General features: G+C 42.0%; 1 long non-coding RNA gene across 4 annotated transcripts in view; it reads left to right on the top strand.

Moving 5' to 3' along the window:
* Positions 1 to 14,402, top strand: part of LOC310900073 — a 67,259-nt gene that overhangs the window by 15,724 nt on the left and 37,133 nt on the right. For 2 of the 4 annotated variants that reach the window (XR_014584803.1, XR_014584804.1), the window contains exons 4-5: positions 3,627 to 3,766; positions 4,021 to 4,119. This is a non-coding gene — a long non-coding RNA (uncharacterized lncRNA). Of the gene's footprint in view, positions 1 to 3,626; positions 3,767 to 4,020; positions 6,777 to 14,402 lie in introns of those variants that run through there. The other 2 variants (XR_014584806.1, XR_014584805.1) reach the window with 2 other exon arrangements.

Below are 14,402 nucleotides of genomic sequence, written 5' to 3'. Positions count from 1 at the left end.
TGTAGGTTTAGCTTATCCCACCTCCATTATCAAGTTGTACATTATTTCTTAGAGAGGATTTTGTTTTCTGGAATCTCTTCTTCACTGATACAGTGTTCATCCAATTCCATTTGTGGTGGTGTTTGACAGGGAACAGAGAATCAGAAATAAAATAGAGTTTAAAATTTTTACAGGTTCTGTCCAGGTAACACGTGTTGGTGTTCCTCTGGGTCTGGTAGCAAATCCGCGCTGTATCCCATGAGCCATATGGGCTGTGTTTCTGGGGATAATCAGGATTCACTCAAGGAAAGGGGAGAATGAGTTTCAGGGTGAAACAGACTCCTTCAAGACACAGTCTGGTATGCACTCTGCTTAGAGGCTATGTCCAGGCGTATAGCAGAAGATCAGTTATCAGTTTCAGGTGTGCTTTGTCTGCATCCCGGCTGTCTTTTGAGGAGGAACAGTGTAGACTTCATTAAAAAAAAAATAAAAAATAAAACTAAGAAATGGATTGCTCTCTCCCAAAATCCGTGGGTAATGTGGAGAGGCAAGGAACTGTATTCTGCAGAAATTAGAGCATGGCAGCTGGTCTGTCAGGAGGAACAGAGAGTTCTCCACCTTGATTTCAGCTAGCACTTCAGTGATACAAGCAGCAGCCACTGCTTCCTGCAGGTCCTCAATGTCCACCTGGCAACTTTGATCACTGGGATGGCAGATATCTAAAGGCAATCAAACGCCCACCTTCAATGATCTGATGTGCTCAAAACTGAGGTAAAAAACAAGAACTTGTAAAGTGGATTACAGAAGGAGTCAGCAAAGCATTTATTTGGATGTCAAAGATGTGGAGTCTTCTATTGCTTGTATCATTGAATATGTTCATAAATACCACTAAGTATCCAGGGTGATAAGCCATGATGTGAGTAATAAGGCAGGATAAGTTATGTGGTTACCTTTAGATGGCCACATATTTCTAGTGGTTATGAGGGGCAAAAAGCCAAATGTCTTCAGACACTTAATACAGGATTTCTGGTGTATCATACATAAAATTCTTGAGGGATGCTGTTGCTTCATAAAAACTGAAAGAGTGCTTTATCATTTTTTATAACTCAGTTGACAAATAGGGACTCCCAGCTACTCAGAGTTCTCCCGATAGTCCAATCACTTCTCTGTAATAACGCTTTCTGAAAGCAAGAGCTATTGTAGATGCAATATTGCATGTGTGTCCCTTGAAAAAGAAACAATCTAGTTGTTATTATTACAGCCACCATTCTTAAATCATCTAGATCCCCCAAGGCCTGCGTATCTGTAAGCTTTCTCCTCATTGCCTGGATCCTGGATAGTTGGTAGGTTGATAAATGAGGAATTTTCCTTCTTGCCTGATAGAGTATCCTACTACAAGCCACAATTTGCATATAGATATGATCAATTATAATTTGAAGACTTCATATGCAGAATTCTGCTTAGGCCCATTGCAGATAAGAACAATAAGGTATAGGTCTGAGCAGTCCATATTCTTATTTGCACAAGGCAGCCTTGATATTTAATTCCCTTAATATTACAGCTCTTCACATGGAGGCTATAAGTCATTTTGAGTAATTGCATGTCTAGAAACTCGATTTCTGGCACAGATACACATATGGAGAAATTCAAAAAAAAAAAAAACTAACAAAAAGAAAATGAGACCCTTAGAAAACAGAGCTAAACAAATGAGAGGGAGATAGTAAGGCTGATCATCCTGATTGTGTGGAGATAGGAGCTGCTCCTGATTTTTGAGAGCTCTGAGGCTGAGTACTACCTTTTTGGACTTGCTGCAGTAAATGATGCTGGGATGTGCTAGAGAGTGGTGGGTGAAGAATAGTTGAATTTTCTCTTCAAATCTGTTCCACACAGGAGGGCTGGCAGAGATGTATTAAATTTTCACTCAAAATAATTTTTCAGGGAGCTGAACCAACTGGGTTTCTTGTTATTCTGCAAATAGGCCTATCTATTAATCAGCTTCCATTAATAAATTTGCCCTTAGAGCTAGCACTCTATACAAACAGAAACCTTTCATGTCCCAATGTTATCCTTAGTTATGTTAAGGTTTGCACTTGTATCCTAGAATGTATTTGTGTTTGTGTTTTTTTTTTTTTAATGTTTCCCAAAAGGGAAATGTTATTCTTTTATTGTCTTTTTTAGTGCCTGCCCGTTTCAGTGCTAAGCATTGGGTATCCAAGGTTTGGGTCGGATAAACTGCCATCCGAAATTCACTTACAGCTAGACTTCAGGCCCCTGGAATAAGTCTCATATGACACCTCTGGTTCTATAGTCCTGGTCTGAATCCAAAACACAAAGATATTCAGGAGAAACTACGATTGTGACAAGGAGAAGAGAAACTTATCCAAACTTTTGGAAAATGTACAGATTTGTATTTTTCTTGTTAACTTCTGAAAACCCTGTGATGTGGCTTCTGTGTTTTTTCCCCTGACAGCTTTGACTTTTCCACGTTAATCATTTTACTCCTCAATTTGTTTTCCCTTTTCCTTCACTCAGTGAAAGCTTCATGAAACCCTTGCTGGTTTTAGTTTTGGTATGTGTTGAAAGGTGAGGAAAATTGCCCTGCTTAGGATCATAAAACAGTACAATTGCTGGATACGCACATATCAGGCAGGGCTTCAGCATTCCATGCCAGAGCTTTCAAGTCTGTTCTTCACACGGGGCTCCTAAATAGATGTTTAAATTAGTGCTAAACCCATAAAGTGGCTGTTCGCATGCACGAATATCTGTGGTCTCAGTATGGAATTTTAATTTTTTTTCATGCAGTCAGTCAGAGCTCCATAACCAAAATGAGTACCTCATGTGCTTGGCATTGCACAGATGCTTGGTAAGAATCCAAGAGAATTTACTCTTCAGTACTGGTATTTCCTGAAGGTTTATATTTTTCAACTAGACACCTATCATCTCAGCATACACACTGTTAATTCACATAATTCTTTTAACTCTGTCCTCCAAAACTCAGCTCTGCTGAAATTGAGTTCATTGGACATTGAGTTCATCGGTGTTACAGCAGGGATGAACTCAGAAACTCAGATTTGAAAGAGCCCAGCCAAGTCTGACTGAAACATTTTTTAATGCTCCAGGGAGAAATTAATTCTGCTCAATCACTTTTGATTCACCTGAAACATAAAGGGAATTGCAGACACTTTAATAGCTGAATTGAAAGACTGTTGAGTCACCATTATATCTCTGTAGTCTTTGTTCACTTGCTATTTTGCAGCTGCTTTTACTGTTATTCACTGAGTTGCACAGAAATCTCTGATAGTGGTACTATGAGATTTTTATTTCCCTGGCAGTAGGAGAATCACAGTGCTAATCCAAATCATTACGGCTAGCACCAGGGGGCTTTGCATTTAAAAAGAAGGTTGTACGCTAGAATCTGTAACAGCAAGTGACTGTCTCCAAGTGGTAAACAAGGTGTCCTGGTTTTGTGTATGAAGCTCTGGATACTTTTGAACTGGCCTTTAGAGGACTTGCATGAAATGTGCTGCATCTGGAACTTGAAACCTTAGGTACTTCCATAATATAAGTAATTAATAACTTAGTAAGTAGGTGGTTTTGTTTCCACATTTTGGCCATATGAATTGATCTGGATTGCCTCTTATGCGCAGGCTGTGATTTGTGAATAGCACCGTGAACGAAGCTGCCTTGTCCTTCGCGTTTCTCAGAGGTTGTGCTGGCAGAAGACTTCACACATCCTGCAGTGCCTTCTGCACTCCAGAGTGGTACACAGCCCAGCGTACCAGAACGGGTACTTAACTACCTTTACCTTACTACATCTGGCTAGAAACTCTAAAGGTGTTTGGGTCATGAATGGTTTTGCCATGCAGGCCACAAGCTCTCCAGTATGTAGGCATGGGCCATGTGTTAGCAGGTAGTGTGTGCTAAGGCCCTTGTAATTTTCCATGCCACAAAGAAACAACTGAAAGAAAATTCAGAGGGGAGTTTTCTGTCTGACCGAAACAATAAAGAAAAGCTGATCCTTCTTTCTGCTCTTCTTTCCAGTGGCTATAAAGAGTGGAGCAAATTAGAGCAACTGCGCGCTACACAAGGTCTCCCAATTACCCTCATGGCTACAGAGAACCATAACAGCTGTGTTATACAGTAAGTTCAAAAGACAGTTTAAGCAATTTGTTGCTGATCACTTGCATAAAAGTGGATAAAAAAGCCACCATTCTGATCTAGGAATTTGATAATTAGCGTATTTCATCGTTACATTTCATAATCAGTTTGTGCAGCTGTGAGAGTTTAAAGCATCTTGCATCAAGTCAGGTGGACGTAGTGCAGCTTTCTGACAAAGCTAACTGGTAGGCTTATGCAGGAGCCTGCCTGCTCTTTCCAAAACCAAAGGAGCAAATCATTACATGCCTCGGCACCTCGGAGTAGCTATACCAGTGTCTCACTAGCTGCCCCCTGATGTGTTAGCAATTGATGTTTGGATTCTCTTATGCTACATGTAGCCTTTGGTAAGGTACTAAATATATTTGTGTCTGGGGTCTCCTTTCCTGACTGTGCAATTGAGGATGCAGAGGTTGTTTTTATTATTATTATTATTATTTTTATTGTTTTAGAGGAAAGAAAAAAAAAAGAGGGAATTTGTGGGGGTGGGGGTAGAAGCAGCAAATCTCTTGTATTTTCTCCTCTTCATTCAAATAAGTCTCTGTGTGTGACTCTTGCAATGATGCCTGCAACCCAGACTTGAGAGTCTTTTAGTACAGGCGAGACAAAGAAATGGATTGCATGCCTAGATCTCACTTGTGCTCCCCTCTGAGGTCAGAATTAGAATGAATTGTAAACAAAAGTTACAGTGTTTCCCTTACCCATTTCTCCTTGGAGAAAGGATATTAAGTAAGAGACTGCATAATAATGAGAAGAAAACCAGATTTTACAATTCTCTTTCTTATAGCCAGCAGTCTGGTGAATAGTCTCAGAGAAGGGATTTGCTTTTTAAGGGCCTAACTAGTTCCTAGCTTGACCACAGCCTTTGTGTTTTACTCTGTATCTCAGGTCCTTTGCAATGTCAGCCTACCACTGGTTGCTGACATCATATAGACAAAGGTAAAAAAAATCGTGGGATGTGTGAACATATCCAGCCAGATTTCTGTCCTGGCCCTGATGGATGGCGAAAAGCTAGCAATGAGAAGAGAGAGCAATCTACCTTATCCTAGTTCATGTAAATGCAAAAATAATAATAAGAAGAAAATTCTCTCTAAGCAAATGTGTCTTAATGGCTTTCAAACTGCTGTCCATAAGGCTTCAGTTAACCTATAAGGTAAATACTTGAAGTGATCTGAGGTATGCTGTGTGTGTTTAGTTGGTTAATTTTGTGAAACATGTTGAATTGCATGATGGCTTTGGTTTATATAATATAATTCCCTTCCAGATTGTTTAAGCGATTATAAATCAAAGCTTGCCTAGTGCAGTTCTGTTGCTCTGCTTTTCTCTGGGTGAAAGTAGTGGGGAGCAGAGGAAAGGGTGGTTTTTGTGTGTGCCTATTGTTTAAAAAAAAAAAAAATCAGAAAAGATCATGCAAGATCATGTAATTCATGCAGTTACGATGTCCTCTACTGTGTAAACACCTGGTGTAAGTAATCTTGATGTCTTCTGAAACATGTATGACTTTTAAGAATGACGATTCTCTTCTGATACGTGTTTGACACCTCTGTACTTTTGTTGACTTGATTGGAGTTCTTTCTTATTACAGTGTTCTGTAAGAAGAAAGAATCTGTCCTTGTGTTCTGCAAAATTTAAACTCTGCTATGAGAAAGAAATGGGATCTCTGAAATGCTAGGTATCGTTAGGCTCTTGTGTATTTACACACCATCTGCTTCAGTACACGATGGATAGCTGATCAGCTCTTTTCTGTAGCAGGCAGTACCATGGTGCTACTGGGAGTGGATTATATCGATCCCAGTTCTCTACTACTGTAAAAGGGGAGAAAACAGGGCTTGAAGAGGGTGTACATGTATTTAAATTCTTTGTAAACTGCTGTGATTGTATATTGTTGTGCTATTTAAATGCAGTAATAAAAGCATTTGGCCCATTTTTAGGGACGTGGTTTAGTGGGTAATACTGGTGGTTGGGGAATGGTTGCACCAGGTGACCTCGGAGGTCTTTTCCAGCCTTAATGATTCTACAATTAACTCCTTCTTGATCCAGTCATATGCGAGTATGATGCCCTCAGCTATAAGAATGTAAGGTCTTGTCTCTCCTAGTGACAGCAGGTGGTACATACTCCTACTGCTGAAGTGCTTGGTTCAGAAAGGATGGTTTTCTGAAGTGCTGAACCTAACAGCCTCGTCCTTCTCTTTTTTCCCCTGGCAGGGCCAAGCTGAGGAAGGCAGGCAAGAACACTTAATTTGTTCTGCCTTTCTCATCCTACCTCCTTTGATACCAGAAGCTCAGTTTTGAGAGCAGATGCTTTTAGAAAGTTGAGTGGGCCAGCGGGGACTGGTCACAGAATTAATGCTGAGAAACCAGATCGTTCTAATTCATTTTGTGCCAAGAGGTGCTTGTGGTTAAAATGCTCAAATGTTTGTATCTAAAAGCATGTTTAATTTCTTTTTTTTCCTTAGCCCATGCTATGCTTTCAGAGCTCCCATTAGCTTTGGCTGGACCTATGCTTTGATTTGTGTTTATTTAGGATCCAGCTTTAATTTTCTTGTGCTCAATATACACACTGGCTTTATTTAGGCAGGATAGGAAAAGAAAATTTATAACCTCAGATGAAGTAGGTTCTTAAGCAAAAGAAGTAAGAAGACAAGATACCAAAGAGTTCTAGCATTGTTATGTTTATTAAAGGAATTATGTGCTTGAATCAAGATGGAGCTTGGGCTGCTGGCAGAGGGAAATGTGAGCAGTCGTGCAGCTGGTGGCCATGCAGTGTTTGAGATAGCCATGGTACAAAGGCAGAATTTAGCAGATAAGTTTCTTGAAATCTTACATGTTTGTGGGTATGGGCTCTCTCATGTATAGTCATAGAGTTAAAAATAATACTGTAAGCCTGAAGCAATGGAAACTATAGATGCCGACCCATTGGTTACTAGAATTATCTATAATTTGTACTTAATCTGAAATTCTTTCATCTAAAATTAGGAAATCAGTGAGTACATGAATGTGAGAAACAAGCGTTGGATATGCTTTGTACTGCTTTGTTTTATCCTATTGTTTTCAGCATCTCCAGCCTCTTATTTGTCTGGTTACAAAATTACTTGTGTACCAGTCCATCTGCTAGGTTGCATCTGGGAAAAATGGGAATTCATCTGGACAACATCTGATGCAACACTTGGAAAGCATTTGTTTACTTGACTAATGTCAGTTAGGCAGCAATATTTAAGCTGTAAGCTCGCAAGCTGGCATACTGAATGGTTCATTCAAGTCCTTTTCCCACATTTCCGCCAAACTTCTACAACCCTTTCTGTTCCGCTCCGAAGCCGTCTGTTTTAATTCTGCGTTGATGCCCAGTGGTCTTAAATTCCCTGAGGAAACTGGTAGCAGCTACAGACTGCGAGCCCAGCCGAGGCTCAACAGGATGCCTCCCTTTCTGGGGACCCACAGTCCCCTATGTCAGAGAAATTTTGAAGGTCTGTGATTTTGTGGATGCTGCGGTAGGAATGTGTTGATGAGGGTAACTGAGTGATGGAGAAAAAGCAGATCTTCCTTTTGATTGTGGGGCTCTTGGTCTGATAACATATGTTTTCATGTCATCTTGAGACTGAAGCCCGGAAATAGGCAGGAGTGCTAACTTCTTAGAAGCCAGTGATGGAGTGCTGCCTCCACAGAGCTGCCCTGCTATGCTCGTTGGTGCTAATTAGTTTGTGTCTGTTGAGCTTCCTTCTGACTCGGTCTGTTCTAATTAACACTTCCCTGTAGATTGCTGCTGAACTCCAGAAATCTCATTCATTTGTGACACACATTTCACCATCCCGAGGAGACAAGTATATTTTGTTGACAAAGGTGCCGATAACACTATCGGACTGCGGTTTAATGCGTGCTCTGAGATGGAGAGAGGCGACAAGACAGCCTGAGTGGGGAAATGGTGTTAAAAATAACACTGAGAACTGCAGCTGCAGTTCGTCTACCAGTTTGAATTGTTTGAGCCCCAGACTGTGCAAGACTATCTGCTACAGGCAATTATATGAAGTGTTTATTCCTCTGTCCCTGCCTCTTCACCCTATGTACCAACATTAAAGATGCATTTGTTAGAATGTGAAACTTGAGAATTATATTTAGAAATATATACACGATGTGTATGTTTATATAAACATAATATACTGGTATAGACGCTCTCTCTGTAGTCTGTATTTGGAGTCTATATTTATATTTTGCTTTTTAAAAAATCATCAGGAGTTACCGTATTAGTTAAATATAAGCCTTGAAAATAGAATACGCCTGAAATTTTTTCAAAGTCTGCATCAGAGGCTACCTTGCAATGGATTTAGAAATAATTTGCAACTGAGCGTGAGACCTTTTACACGTCGGCTGTGGCAGCTGTCAGTGGGGCTGTCTGCTGCGGCAGAGCAAGGAGTAATTGCAAAAGGCAGTCTGGCTCCACAGGTACTGCTCAAATGGCATCGGGTGAGGAGGTCAGGTAGACAGAAGCCTATCTGAAGGTGGGAAGCGCTGGCCCAAGAGCCAGGGCATTTGGTCTCTTCTTACCTTTCATGTGGGCACCTTTTGTTCTGATGTCCCAGTGGAGAATGGGCTACAGCCCCAGCCTTCTGGTCTACGTGACCTACTTTGTGTAAAAGTGCACGTCTCATAGGTAAAACCTTTAAAGTCAGTTTGTGAGATGGGTGCTTCCTTGATGTCCTTGGTTTTCCGCCTTCCCCGCACCTTGTATTATTGCCTTCTACGTGGGCGTTGTGTTTTACTGCTGTTCTGTAGCATGACGAAAGCTCCTCTGGAAATGCGAAAGGCAATTTTCTCTGCCTTAATGGCTAACTCAGAATGCCTTCGCTTTTGCCATTTATCTTCAATCCTCCCTGCAACATAACGAATGGCTTTTCTCATAGCGTTGTTTTCGTCAACCATTTCTATGTTGTTAATGCTAATACACTGCAGTGTGCCAGGAAACAATATTTTCCTTCCACGTTGCTTATTTTCCAGGATCCAGCAGTAGTTATTCTAAGCATCTGACACGTGCCTCTAAGAAAGCTGAAGAGGCCAGTCTAAATTAGACAAGGACAAAATGAACCTTGAGCACTGGTAGAGCACGTGCTGTACGGAACCTGCACGGAGCCATCTGAGGTTTAGTGATATTGGACTCTAATGCTGGTTTTTACAGCCATGGGCTGCTTTTGCGGCCTCATTTACAAAGACCCTTCAATTTTATGTATCAAGGACGATCCCTGTTGTTAAAATGCCTTCCAAAAGTGACTTTGGGCACCCATTCAACCCTGGACTGCCTTTGGGGAATACAAGCTGAGCTAAAGCTGTCTCCATTACAGTAAAGAGATGTTAACAGGATCCTAGCAGAAGAATAAATTACAAACCAGAACAATCTGCTCACCTTACACAGACCAATACTGCGCTAATAGCTTAGCTGGCCACTGGGGAGTAGTTGTCCATTGTCTTTCCATCTGCCCTTCTTCTGTCTCAGTTTGATTAGAAATGGCTTGAGTGGGGGCATATTGATGTGGCTGGAAATGGGGATTTAACTAGTGCTTAATCGTTTTTAAAAGGGTTTTGCAAATAATAGGTTTTAAGAGTGGATGTTTAAACAGGAAGCTTCCTGTTTTGAAGAAACATTTTATTTTCTTTCTATTCTTCCCGAGTTTTCTTTCTGTTCAGCTGGGCTTTATCTTTTCCTTACCTTGTATGAGGGGAAAATGTTAAACTGTGGGAAATGTCACGGAAAAGCCTACCAGTCCAAATACCCAATCTTCTTGTGGTGATGAAAAAAGCAAGTGGTTTGCTTGATTTGAAGGCAAGTAAAGTATTTACCCTATCTTTTATATATCGAGAAGTAATATTACAGCTCACAGGCTCCCTATAATGCTCATGTCACTTTTCCTGTTCCCAGTAGAAGCCACACTTTACTTTAGTAATGCAATGTATACAAAAAAGGCACAAAATAGTTGGAAACTCAAATGATAACATCTTAGCAGTTCACAGTAGCAAATGCGGAGAACTTCAACATTTCCTGTGCTGGAACTCCTCGTGGGGGGTAATAGCTTAGTTTTAAAAATACTGCTGCTGTTCTTTCAGAGCCGATAGTCTTTCTCATACTGGGAACAAAGTTCTGATTCCTCTCATGCTGTGGTGAGAATAGTGTAATTTTGAAATTAAACAAGATAATTCCCAATTTCCCTAAGCATACCTAATGGGAGATTTTGGCTTCTTTTCACTTCACTGTTAGCATTTTCATTAGAGATAGCTGACATTGAGTAAAGCATTCGTACTGGTGACCTGAGCAACATCTATTTTGAAGCATGTATTTCATTAATTCTTGTCTACTGCTGCACAGTGGACACACGGAGTGCTTCTCCAGTCACTTCATGGCACAAAGAACAGCTGCAATGCTTCAGCTGTTTCTTTCTTCTTTACAGTTTACGGATTCATTGCTCTGTAGTTGTGTTATCTTAAATTCACTACACTTATGAAGAAACACAGGCATGTGGCGTGGGGCTAGGGAGGCACGGGATGTGAGGGCATATAGCCACTCAGGCATTGCTCAGGCATTCACGTAGGACTGACATGTGAAGTCCTCCTGCAGTGCAGATAAACCAAGTCCTTTCTTTGCCTCTTCTCCCCTTATGTAAGACAAAAGAGTTTTGTATAAGTTTAGGCAGTTCTTCTGGCTTCGTTTTTAATAAAGCAAAGTAGTAACTGATTTTCAGAATAAATAGCTCAGTAATCACAGCTCTCACTCTGTAAGCTTCAGCATGTTTCTGACAGACTCTTGTTCAAAGCAGAACATGTGAAGTGATCTGTTAATAATTGCTTATTGTGTTTATTTTGTGAGGCTAAATTAATTTATTATAGCTTGGATTTAACAGCAGTCTTCTCCGTATATCCTCACGCTTTCATTTTTTTCTAGCATCTTTAGTGGTAGCCTACATGCCACATACTTTTTTAGCATACCTTCTGCATGTTATTTAAAGAAGGGAAGGGAGGTCAGTTCAGAACAGGCAGGCAGAAATAAAAACCCAGATAACCACACTTTGGTCTGTGTTGTATGACTGAAGTCACTTCCTGAAAGACAAATCTCATCTGCCTGAGAGAGAGACAGGTTTGGGAATGGTTTTTTGGGGTGTCTGAGCGCTGCTCTGGAGGCAAAGCTGGCTAATCCTGCAGGCCATGCTCTGTGAAAACGGAGGGGCTGCTGTAGCTTGTGTCCCTCGTGGGAGCTTTCAGACATGCCTTTGTGGACGTGGCTGTCGGTGGTGATCCCACAATGGCTGGGTAGGGAAGAGGTTGGGCACAGGAGGAAAAACTACATGGTAAACCTCTGTCTCTGGGTATTCACGGTGGTTTTTTTCAAGGAGGTTGGCTTATGTCAGAGAGCATCTGATAATTATTTATGAAATCCTTATTAGTAAGGATGGCTCCGTGCCCTGAAACAATATCTCTCTAGAGCTGCTGAACTCAGTATGAGAATTGACCACCCTACAGTCCCTTTAAGAGCTGCGGTGAGTGCCTTGTGGTACTGCTGGCATTAACATCTGTTGGCTCGTGATAGGAAAGCAGCAGGAATCAGTGAGCTACTTGCTCAGCCTGATTTAAAGGTAGGATTTGACTGGGGAGTCAGGATATGATGCTCCTTTCTCACCAAGCAGCCGGTTAGCTGACTGAAGCGCTTTGCTCTGACCTAGCTTTCTGTTCAATATATTTTCATTTTAATAGTCGAGCAGAGTTTTAGCTATAAATGATCCAGCATTTCATCCAAAAATAGTCAATACATCACCTGGGAAATTAAAGCCGGCAAGTTCATGTGGACGAAATGAAAATCCTTGCAGAGTGTCATGTTTTTGTTGTTAATTTTATTTTTGCCATAGATGTGATTGACTCTTCAAATGCCCAGGCAATTTTTTATGACCACATCATTTCCAGTCTTCGAATGTTGTTCAGTCCACTTTGCCCATAATTAACAAACGCTATTTTGCAACGGCTCTTTCACTTGATGACCTGTCAGTAAGGATGGGACAAACATCTCTAATGAGGATCTGACCCATTTTAATTATCAGTGGACTCTTTTGATTTGCATGAATTTGGTTGTGAGGCTGTTCCTGTTAATAGGCGTTATTGAAGCAATTGTCAGGATAGGCAGGCTGAGGGAGGTCTGGGTTTTACAAAAGCCCAAGAAAATAAATAATAGAGAAGGGGAGAGTGTTTTACTTCAGTGCCCAGTATTAAACATTCATGCTGTTTTCAACTTTCTCTACTCCTGCTGGTATCATATGGTTTGTAATAAAATTTCATATTCGTTTTACGATGGAGCCCAGATGGTAGACTTTGTGCTGACCAAAAAAAAAAATGAAAAACCAGATAAAATCACTTAAGTTTATCTGGGCACTTACACTGTGGCATCTTCGTCAAAATACTGTTGTTCTGTGTTGTATGAGGTGAAGGCCTAAGTGAGGTCTTAAAAACATGCATTTTTTCTCAGTAACACAAAGTAATCTGAATTAGCCTGAAATACTGTGTTTTTCCCTCTGATATAGTGTGGTATTTAAAAGCTGGGGAAATGGGTTTAAAAAAAAAAACAACACAGATGTATCTTTCAGTAACGAGTTAGTGAGTCAGATGCAGAGAAGAAGGCCCGTTCAAATACCTTGATACAGCTGGGGTGATTCAAAGCTTCTGCAAGACCCCCCAAGGATTCTCCCTGTACTGGGGGGATGTGATTTCCCCAAACAAAGGGTCTCAGGGGGTACAGGGAGCTGGAGAACTCTTAGAGGAAGGCTGTCATTTCTCCAATCTAAACCAAATGCTGCCAAAAACCCAAACTGGTGGCCTACGTCCTTTGTTTTTGTTCTCATGTCCTGCCCCAGGCCTTGTATTTGCTGAACTGGGGTCTCTGGTCATGGCATGCTTTTGTTATCAGGCAAAGCATTTATGCACTTACTGCAGATTGACGTAGGGAGAAATGGCCATATTTTGCACATGCGAGGTGTCAGTTTTGGCTTCCCATTTCACATCACCATGTTTATTTCCTCAAAGAGATCTTCAGACGGATAGGTGGGAGCCAACCACCGTGGATTTTTTTTTTTTATTTGAAGACAAATGTGCAACACCCGAAGTTTAAGGAAGGAGGCGAGCGCCCTTACTGACTGCAGGTGAGTCAGTGACAGTGCTGTGGGTGCAGGGTCACCCTGCCGTCCTTCAGCCACGAGCCCTCTGTCCTCTGTAGCCTGCTCTGTCTGACCGGCTCACCGGGGGCTGCGGGAGCCTGGGGAGCGCGGGCACCGCTCTCCTCGCGCCTCTGCCCAGCAGCATCCCCTCCTGCCAGGCTGTGCCCGGGCACCAGCTCCGCTGCAGTGCCCCCGGGATGCCAGCAGCTCCCGCTTCTAACACAACGGGCTCCATCCAGGCACAGCCTCCCCCACGCGCCGTAGGTTTGATTTCATAAGATAAACTTCCCGTGTTTCTTTCCCCCCCCGCCCTCCTCCTCCCGGAGTTGTGCCGCTTGACAAGAAGCTGTTGGAATCTGGAGAAAAGCAATTAATGATGGAGTTGGGGTTTTTGACTGACATAGTAATTACGCTGGAAAATGTAATTTTCCCTGCATATTAGAGATGGGATTATTTCAAGGAGATCTCATTAATGTGCTGTTCACCAACAAAGAGCCCAGTAACCTCTCTCTTAATAAGATTAGCGTGGGGGTCATAATGCAGCAGGCTGCTAGGGCGATATATCCAAGCTTTTGTTCTAAAGAAATAAATTACCTTCTGCTGTCTGGTAAGGGCGTGCGAGGAGTAGATCTCATTTTAAAAGATGGAGACGTGACATTTACTCATTCCATGGTAGCAAGCTGATAAACCTGTGCCCACTTCCTTTGCCCAGGCGCCGTGCATCAGCAGTGAAAACTTGGGATTGAGGGAGTCCGGTGCAGCAGTCGGAGCAGCGAGGGCAGGCAGGCAGGTAGCTCCCCCGGGAGCCCTCCTTACACGAGCAGCTTTCCCCCTGGAAGCATAGCCCTCAATGCCTGCCTCTCTTTGTCTGTAACGTGGACAATAACTGTCCAGAGCTCGTCAGAGATGAATGGCTGTTTGAACAGCTCTCCAGCTCCCCTGGTGAGAATACTGCTCCCCTCATCAGGGAGCACGGGTGCTGCTGTCGTGTGTGACCTCTTGTGCTCAAAAAGGTGACGCAAAGGAACAGGAAAGGGTGCTTGGTTTTAGTTTGATCAACGTGTGAAAATTCAGGCCTCTTTGGGACACCCT

Source organism: Anser anser (genome assembly GCF_964211835.1).
Source record: "Anser anser genome assembly, chromosome: 5".
Lineage (NCBI taxonomy): Eukaryota > Metazoa > Chordata > Aves > Anseriformes > Anatidae > Anser > Anser anser.
This window is presented reverse-complemented; position numbering and strand designations above follow the sequence as displayed.